This window comes from Hemicordylus capensis, chromosome 3 (assembly GCF_027244095.1).
Source record: "Hemicordylus capensis ecotype Gifberg chromosome 3, rHemCap1.1.pri, whole genome shotgun sequence".
In the NCBI taxonomy this organism is placed as follows: Eukaryota; Metazoa; Chordata; class Lepidosauria; order Squamata; family Cordylidae; genus Hemicordylus; species Hemicordylus capensis.
The window spans coordinates 323,375,713-323,384,695 of NC_069659.1; the positions used below are offsets into that span (position 1 = coordinate 323,375,713).

General features: G+C 45.1%; 1 long non-coding RNA gene across 1 annotated transcript; it reads left to right on the top strand.

Annotated features, from left to right (window-relative positions):
- Positions 1 to 348: 348 nt before the first annotated feature.
- Positions 349 to 8,250, top strand: LOC128349705 (uncharacterized). Its single transcript, XR_008318928.1, has 2 exons — positions 349 to 378; positions 8,090 to 8,250. It is a non-coding gene; the product is annotated as an uncharacterized LOC128349705 (long non-coding RNA).
- Positions 8,251 to 8,983: the final 733 nt, after the last annotated feature.

Genomic DNA, 8,983 nt, shown 5'->3' on the forward strand with positions numbered 1-8,983 from the left:
AGGCCAGCTGAATTAGATTTGCTATCCCTCAGATTAAAAGGGAAGGGAGGTTACAGTTCTTCCAATTCCCTGTTTCAATGTCTGGCTAATGTAAATTGATGGTAGCTGGTTAACCCTCAACAGTGTTGGTATTTATGTTCTTAATTAAACTCATTGCAATTAAATTCATTACAACAGTGCTGTGGTGACAGGCCAAGGGAGGCTTTTCCTTCCTGGCTGTGACTTCCTGCCCAAATGCTGCTGCTGCTGCTGCTGCTGCTGCTGCTGCCGCCGCCGCCGCCGCCGCCGCCGCCGCCACCACCACCTGCTAAGTTGGAGAGGAGGGATATGGATGATCAGTGGAAGAGAGGAGATTTGAGGGCAGGCTGGATGACAGAGGTAAGATATCCTAATACTAACCTTGAACTTGAGGCAAGTAACATTAGCCCTAGAAACTTGTGTTCTGAACTCAGAAGTGTGTGTTTCATGAGTATCTCCACTTATGTTTTCTATAAGTGATTTCTTCCTACCTTTTTGTGGTGTAGGGTGGGGGAGAAAATCTGGTTTTGCTGTAGTGGGTCTGAATTGTCCCCTTTGCTAAGGAGGGTCTTCTTTGCATTTGGATGCAAAACTGCATGTGGGTGCTCAATGCTGTCACCAGTAAGATACACCCCTTAGAAAATGGGGCCTTAGCTCAGTGAAAGAGCACCTGCTTGCATGCAGAAGGCCTGAGGCCCTCCTGGCACCTTCAGATAAGGCTGGGAGGGACTCTGGCCTGAAACCTTAGTGAGTTGCTGCCAGTCAATGTAGACAATAGTGAGCTCGGTGGAGCAGACTCGGTATAAGGCAGCTTCTGATGTTCCTAGGGTATGGAACATATGTTCCAATGATGGACTTGGAAACATCTCCCATAGAGCAACAGTGTGTTATCCCACATGCTATCTAGCTGCCAGTTTGAATAAATGCTTGATTAAGTAAAAAATTGGGGCAAAAAAGAAGTTCTCTACACAAAGAGCTGGTTGATGCAAGGTTGAATGTGGTTTAGGTTGGAGATGGGGATAGGAGGCTCAACTTCTCTACCTCTTCAAACAGTGATCATGCAAGGATTTTGAGGTTCTGACGGGGGTTTACATCACTCCCAGAATTATCTCCAGTTGGTCATTACTAAATTCTATTGAAAAATTGGGAGAGTGATGTGAGGCAGCTTTTTAAAAATAGGATTTGACTCAGTGGTAAAGCAAATCTCATTTCCTAAACTGAGAAACTTAACAAGTCATATATGGATTTCCACAGAAAAGTAGAGTCATGATTTCACTTGAATCCCAGCTCTGTTTACATAGGCAACATCACAACCACCCTCCACTACTTACCAAAAGAATCCCAAACCAGCATGTGACAAAGAGCAGGGTGCCATCATGGCAGATGCCTACAGAGCAAATGGATCAAGATTACTGTAATGCATTATTTATTCAGTTTCTAGGCCACTTTACCACCTGGTGCTAAAACTGGCTTATATAGAAATAAAAATAATCATAAAAGTGTTGATTCAGGCAAAACAGCCAAGCCTGCCCTGCAGAGGAAGTTGAAAAGAAAACAGCTGATTTGACCTTTTGGAGAATTCTTTCCTGACTCCAAATTTGCCCATCAATCCTATTCCAGGTCACTTCCAAGAAGCATTCTGCAAATGGTTATTTTTATTCACTTTATGAGAGATAATGGGTAGAGAGCCCAAGAAGAGAAACATAAAGTACAAATGTACTTTCACTGTCTCTACATGTGGATTAAATTTGGAGCAAATCATTATTGCCTGAGATTCACCTACTCCCTCATGTACTTTACACACACTGGAAATTCTGTTGCTGACTAATTCACAGACCCAGTTCTGGGTCTGCAGTATCAGGAACAAATGGAGTGTACATACCTCAAGTTTCATATGTTCATAGGGATGCCCCAATGGTGTAGTTTGCGATGATGTCACCCACCCCAATCCAAAATGGTGATGAATGAACTTTTGAGGTGCAAGTGCACTAACTTGAGGACTGTCTAACCAATCTGAACCAAATTTGAAACAGCTGCAGTGAGTGACACACAGGGACACCTCAATGGTACAGTTTGTAATAATGTCATAGGGACATAGGAAGCTGCCATATACCAAGTCAGACCATTGGCCTATCTAGCTCAGTATTGTCTACACAGACTGGCAGTGGCTTCTCCAAGGTTGCAGGAAGGAATCTTTCCCAGACCTATCTTGGAGATGCCAGGGAGGGAACTTGGAACCTTCTGTTCTTCCCAGAGCAGCTCCATCCCCTGAGGGGAATAGGGGATGTGCTCACACTTCTAGCCTTCCTTTCATATGCAACCAGGGTGGACCCTACTTAGCTAAGGGGACAAGTCATGCTTGCTACCACAAGACCAGCCCTCCTCTGAAAGGAAAGTGCCATCGAGTCAATGTCAACTCCTGGTGACCAGAGAGCCATGTGGTATTCTTGGTAGAATACAGGAGTGGTTTACCATTGTCCAGCACAGTATGAGATGATGCCTTTCAGCACCTTCCCGTATCGCTACTGCCTGATATAGGAGTTTCCTATATTCTGGGAAATACACCAGTGGGGATTTGAACCAACAGCCTCCTGCTCTCTAGGCAGGTTGCTTCTCCGCTGTGCCATTAGATGTCATCCACCCCGATCCAAGATGGCAGACACATGAACATTTGAGGCGCAAGAGATCTAACTTGTGGACCTTGATTTGCTCCAAATTTAGTCCACATGTAGAGACAGTGAAAGGAAAGTAGTTTGGTTAGTTCTTACTAGAACAACTTGTTTTCTAATTCTTCCTTCTGGGCCTAACTATGTGCAGCATTAAAAGTATAGGTTGTGCCTCTGTTTTTGTTTTGTTTTAACTTAAAGAGCAGCCATGGGCAGGGATCAGTATTGAGATTGCAGTGTGAAGGAAGAGATATTTAACCCTTTACCTTCACTCCATGGCCACCCAATCTGTTAGATTTGAGCTCCGAAGAATCTCTCACTGATGCCAAGAGAAACTTCCCTCCTGGGACTAATAGCAGCTCTGGAGGAGGGAGGCATATTCTTGTCCTGACACAAGGGGAAACTTCCTGATCTTGAGTTCCCTTCCCCATGGTTGTTTACACTTTAAAGTGTGTCTGTGTGTCGTGGGGGGGCCCTGCACATGTAACTCAACATGTCATTTGGACATCTGATTCAGATGCTGAGGGAGAGAACAAAAACATACCATCTCAAAATGACTTTTTAAAAATGAACAAAATCACAATCACCCCTGATGAAGAGCTAATGGAATTAAAATGCCTTAGGCAAGAAATCTACATATTGAGGTATCCCTCCTATAGGGGTGGCTTGTTAATGAGGTGAGGTGAAGCTATGGCCTCAGGCGGCATCTGCACCAGGTGGCAGCCAGTAGCAGCATCCTGCCCTGCCCCCTCTGGCATCCCTGACCATCACCTTGCCTGCCCCCACTCCCCAACTCCTCACTGCCCCACCTCCCAAGCTAGCTCATCTGGGCATTTAAGCTCCAGAGGGCTGGAGAGGGAAGGGACTCAGAGAGAAAAAAACCCCATTTTCTCTGAGTCCCCTTCCTTGCCACTGGCCTGCAGGTTGGCAGCAGCCAGCAAGGGAGGTGACACAGCAAGAGTACGATCCCTTGCCGACCATGCACAGATGCCTAATCTGCACATCAGTGGGGGAGGAAACACTGCAAGAATGGGCTGTCTAGCTCTGCTAGATGGACACCTGTGAAATCCAGCTACTGAAGCTAGAAGCTCCGTTCTCACCAAGCCCCCCGCAGTCCTGCCTCTGCTGATCTGCTGCTGTCATTCAGCATCTGGCAGCCACAGATTGGCAGAGGCAGGGTTGCAGAAGACTCTGCTACAAGCTTTCTTTCTCACTGAGTTCCCTGCACGTGATCTGCTGGGGAGTCAGCATGAGCGGAGCTTGTGCAAGCCTTGCTTCCTCAGATCCTCACAGCCCAGAGTGCAAGCCAGAAAGGCAGGAGTGCCAGGGGCTTGGTGAGAAGCTCCAACCATCCTGAGATAGGGCTGGCACAGTCCCCTGACACTACACCTGGCATCAGGAGGCATGGCCAGGTTAACCCTGGCCGTGCCCCTCTCTCGAGCCTGTGCTGCCTTTCTGTTTTCAAGATTCATTTCTTTTTAACCCAAGCTTTTTAATTTGAATGTGGTTTTAATTTTATTTTATTTTTTCATTTTAATTTGTTCTATGTAATTATAAGAGATGGAACATTGGGGCAATCTTCACATTTTGGAGTTAGAAGGTACATGGAGGTCTTCTACAGCAAACCATTGTTCATTTTCTGGTCTATATCCCATGACTGCATATAGTCAGTGTTGCTAATGTGTTTTTCATTACAGCTATGCAGTACATCCGGATACGAATATGACAAATATTTATATACCGCTTTTCAACAAAAGTTTCCCAAAGCAGTTTACATAGATATGTAAGTAAGCAAATAAATAAGATGGCTCCCTGTCCCTAAAAGGCTCACAAACTAAAAAGAAACATAAGATAACCTCTGCTAACTTGGCAAAGAGGCACCTTTTAATGTGGCGATTCTCTTTATTTAGCAAGGAGAGAGTAACTGGCCCTATCCACCCCCAGCACAGTACCTCCAGTGACGGTTGCTGGTGTCTGTCTTGTGTTTCTTTTAGATTGTGAGCCCTTTGGGGACAGGGAGCCATCTTATTTATTTATTATTTTTCTGTGTAAGCTGCTCTGAGCCATTTTTGGAAGGGTGGTGTAGAAATCAAACCAATAACAACAACAATAATAATGATAGACACCAGCAACATCCAGTGGAGGGATGCTGTGCTGGGGCTGGATAGCACCAGTTGCCCTCCCCCGCTAAATAAAGAGAACCACCACTTTTAAAAGGTGTCTCTTAGCTCAGGTAGCAGGGGTAAACTCAGTTAGCAGTAGGGTTGTGCATTTTGGGTTTTTTTCTGTTTTGTTTTTTGGACCAAATCTGAAACACCCCCATTTTGTTCTTTGTTCGAAATCAGCCAATCCAAAACACTCAAATTTTGTTCTTTGTTCACAATTGCAAAATCTGAATCCAAAATGTTTTGGATTTAAAAAAATGGCCCCAGGAAAAAACTAGTGGGTGGGGGTGGTAGTGCCCAATGGGTGGAAGCTAGCACCCAAATATCAAAGGAATTGTGCAAAGGGCTGATTTTTGGTAAATTTTTGAAGTTTAAGATTTTTCCCATAGGGAGTAATGGAGGTTTCAGCAAAAGTATAGCTTCACATCAGGGGGAAAGGGGTGGTCCAGAGCAGAGTAGGGTGGGTGGTAGTGCCCAGTGGGGGCAAGAAAGCTGCCAGAATTATTTCAAAGGAATTGGGCAGAGGGCTGATTTTTAAAGATTTAATGGCGTTTACACGTCTTTAAAGTTCTTCCCCATAGGGAATGATGGAGGTTTCAGCAGCCCCATAACTGCACTTGGGGGGCACTGGGGTGGCCCAGAGCGAGTGTTGGTGTAGAGTACATAGGATGCCAACCACCCCCATGGGCTGCTAACTCATGGGGTACTGGGTTCTGTTGTTTCTGAGATGTTTTGAGTGTAAATTCTCTGGCAGCATGGATGAGAGTGGATTGAGAGTGGATTCATGGTTTGTCGTTGAAAATCTCATACTACCAGAGAATCTACACTCAGAACACCTCGGAAACAACAGAACCCAGCACCCCATGGGTTAGCAACCCATGGGGGTGGTTGGCACCCTATGTGTACTACACCACCACTCACTCCTGGCCACCCCGGTGTCCCCCAGGTGGAGTTATGAGTCTGCTGAAACCTCCATTATTCCCTGGGGGGGGAACCTTACAGATGCATAAACTTCAACAGATCCTAAGAAATCAGGCCTTTTCCCAGTTCCTTTGGAATCTGGGTGACAGCAGGGACCCATTGGGGCACTACCACCTTTCTGTCCCAAATCCACCCCAAATAACATCAACATCACACATCAACAACAGCAGAGCTTTGCAAAGAACCAAGCAGATTTCCAAAGGTCATGCACATCCACATCCCCCCTAGAAATGCAATTGATCTACACACAACAGTGTGAAACAACAACAATGCAGGGGTGTAACTATAATAGGGCAAGGGGAGACAGTTGTCTTGGGGCCCACTGCCTGGGGGGGCCCCCCAGAGGCAAGTCACATGACTGACTCCCCCATCCGTGCACCTGCCTGGGCTTCCTTCAGTTGTATTCATCCTCCAAAATTGATGTGAGTGTTTAGACCTGGAGCTACCAGAATAGCATGTCTTTCTCTAGTACCATTCAATGACTTGCATCGCCCACAATTTACAAAACCTTTTAAAAAATAATTTAGGATGATGTTCTATTGTGGCACATAACCCCTGCTAACTTGGCAAAGAGGCACCTTTTAACATGGTGATTCTCTTTATTTAGCAGGGGGAGAGTAACTGGCCCTATCCACCCCAGCACAAAACCTCCAGTGACTGTTGCTGGTGTCTGTCTTGTGTTTCTTTTAGATTGTGAGCCCTTTGGGGACACACATCCATCTTATTTATTTGTTATTTCGCTGTGTAAACTGCCCTGAGCCATTTTTGGAAGGGCGGTATAGAAATTGAATTAATCATCATCCTCATCCTCATCTGAGCTTCAGTGAGGGGTGCCCATTTTAAAATCTTGTCTCTGGGCCCACTCCAACCTTGCTACGCCCCTGCAACAATGAAATGCACACTGCCCCATGCAGTGTGAACACTGCCCCACTGGCCAATGAGGGTAAATTTTACCCTTAAATTTCCTTAAAAGGAATAAGGAGGCAATTGCCAGCAGATCAGCCCATGCTTTCCCTGGCCAATCTGCAGGCTGGAAGGGCTGGAAATCCAAACAGATGCAAAACTCAAAATGGAGACTGAAGGAGAAAGACTTTTCGTGATTGCAAAATGGAGTTCCAAAACAGCTGAAACAACAAAATGTTTTGTATCCGAAACAGGGACGTTTTGTTTTGGCTACAGAATTTTCCATTTTGAGCATTGGGTGTTTCGTTTCGGCTACAAAACAGCCGAAATGGCCTGTTTGGGGCACAAAACGTTGTGTATCTGAAACGAAACACACACCCTTAGTTAGCAGGGATATCCACTGATATATTAAATATTCTGTTAAACATTCTCCAATTTGAAAATAAATAAACCTTAAAATGCTTAGACAATAAGTGAGACATCTATTTAAAAGAGAAGGAAGGAAGGACTCTTTTCATCTGCAATATTTTAGAGGGTCGGGGTCAATGTTCTTATGCTTAAACAAGTAAATGGTTTATGAATGGAGCTCCTCACCAAGTCCCCTGCAGCCTTGCCTCTGAAGAGCCCAAGGAGCAAGGTAGAGGCAGGGCTGCATGGGGCTTGGTGAGAAACGTCACTAGAATAGGAACCTGCTCTACAAGTCTATATGGAGCAGGTGGAGAAGAGCCGTCTGCAATACTGTGGAGCGAAGGAGGGGTGCAAAGCCTATAAAATCCAGGCTAGGACTTTTGGTGTGAGAATAGGGGAGTTTATGTGTACCCAACAATGCATCTATGCGGGGGGGGGGATGGGTCATGCAGAGGATCCAGAGACTAGCAGCAGGAATGGCATGGAAATACAGTATATATAAAATCTGACATATTTTTATACCGTCTAAAACTTACGTCTCTTATAAGCCCCAGTGCAATGAAAATTGGTCATGTGCTCTCTTTTCAAGTTTTTTTTTTTTTAAATTAAGGACCATGTGTGTGGCAGGGAGGAGTGTTATTCTAAAGACGATTGTCTGGAATTTTGTCTTGCTAACATTCAGGCTGTATTTAATTAAATCCTGGCGATGATGTGGGAACAATGCTTGTCTTCTTTCATCAAGGAATTCATCATGCAGCATTTGGACTGCGCTTTCCTTACACAGCTTTCAGACCATGAGGAATTCCTGCCTAAGGAGGTGCAAGCAGTTTCTGGAAGAGGGCAGCTCTTGCGTCTCAGGCCTCTCCCTGACCCATGTGTGCCAAGTGGGATCTCCCCCACCCTCCACAAGGTTCTGCTCTTCGTGACTATTCCATTCTCTTCTTCCAGAACACAACATTCCTGAGGAAGAGCAGGGTCACTCTTGATTTAGGGTGAGCATTCGTACTTGAACCGCTTTCCTTTTTATCTTGGGGCTGAGATCCAAGGCACACACAACCTCATGGAGTGGAAATGGAATAAATAATAAAAATAATTTGTTGAGCACTTCAGATGGCAGGTGAAGGTTCAAAGGCTTCCCCATATAAAGACTCCTTGCCCTTACTAAAGTGGCACATCAAGGAGAAGGAGAGGCAAGAATCTTCTGTTGTGTGTGTGGGCGGGGAGTGTCATTTTTGAGTCTTGAATCCTCTAACCACAACCTCAAGGTGCTACAGCCCAGCAATACATATATTTTCAACGTAGGTTGAGCTTGGATTCAGAGGTAAATGTGCATCATTTGAGATCCCCATCATTTAATTACTTCCAGTGGACTCTGTGCAAAGCCTGCACTTAAAACTATTGCAGTTGGCTAAAATAAGGTGTTGTTCTATTCATTCATTCATTCATTCATTGCTTCTCAGGGCTGGTACTCATGATCAGATGTAAGTGGAAGGAGCACTTGTGCACTCCCGAAAACAGATCATGTGAGTGGAGAAAATGTCGGTCAGAGACCCAAGAAGATTGTGTGTGAGAAGCAATCCCAGTTGGTCAGTGCAGACAGTCAAAATCTGATTGCCAAGGTCATCTGTCTTCCAGGTTTGCTTCTAGTACATGATTACTTCTTGGTGCTCTGCTCAACATTTCGAGTGCCCTCACAATCCATTATGGGGAGCATGCACAGGTCCTGAGTCTTGGCTGGCAGCTACTTCCACTTACATCTGATCATAAGAACCATTCCTCAGTCAAATAAGCTCAATGCAGCTTGCAAAAACCCTCCAAAATAATGTTATCACATAGATTAAC